Below are 976 nucleotides of genomic sequence, written 5' to 3'. Positions count from 1 at the left end.
AGGTTTTTACTACATATGAACTTTTTCCACATTCTCCAGTGCAACTCGGCTGCTAGACCTCCTTTCATGCAGAATCTTAAGGTCCTAGCTCATGTTCAAGTCACCAAAGCCAGCTAAGAAGCCAATATACGATACTTATAACATGAATTGTACTACTTCTTACTGGCTATTACATCAGCTTAGAAGCTTCATCTGTGTTCTACTATGGTGCTTTTAGTGTCTCCGCATACCGCAGCACGCGACATAGCTTTGCAGACGATAAGTACAACCGTTTCAGAGAGAAGAGCGGCCAATGTGACGAACTGGCTTTAAGTCGATTCCATAACAAATGGCGGAAACTGACGGATTTCTCAGGTTTTTGCTACATATGAACACTTTTCACTTTCTCCCTCGCAACTCGGCTGCTAGTCCTTCTTTCATGCAGAATCTTAAGGCCCTAGCTCATGTCCAAGGCACCAAAGACAGCTAAAAATTCAATAATCGATACCTAAAACTTGAATTGTACTACTTCTTACTGGCTATTACATCAACTTAGAAGCTTCATCTGTGTTCTACTATGGTGCTTTTAGTGTCTCCGCATACCGCAGCACGCGACATAGCTTTGCAGACAATAAGTACAACCGTTTCAGAGAGAAGAGCGGCCAATGTGACGATCTGGCTTTAAGTCAATTCGATAACAAATGCCGAAAACGGAAGGATTTCTCAGGTTTTTACTACATATGAACATTTTCCACATTCTCCCGTGCAACTCGGCTGCTAGTCCTCCTTTCATGGAGAATCTTAAGGTCCTAGCTCATGGTCAAGTCACCAAAGCAAGCTAAGAAGTCAATAATCGATACCTATAACACGAATTGTACTACTTCTTACTGGCTATTACATCAGCTTAGAAGCTTCATCTGTGTTCTACTATGGTGCTTTTAGTGTCTCCGCATACCGCAGCACGCGACATAGCTTTGCAGACGATAAGTACAACCGT

This window comes from Schistocerca gregaria, unplaced genomic scaffold, assembly GCF_023897955.1.
Source record: "Schistocerca gregaria isolate iqSchGreg1 unplaced genomic scaffold, iqSchGreg1.2 ptg000386l, whole genome shotgun sequence".
Lineage (NCBI taxonomy): Eukaryota > Metazoa > Arthropoda > Insecta > Orthoptera > Acrididae > Schistocerca > Schistocerca gregaria.
Note: the sequence above shows the minus strand (reverse complement) of the source record.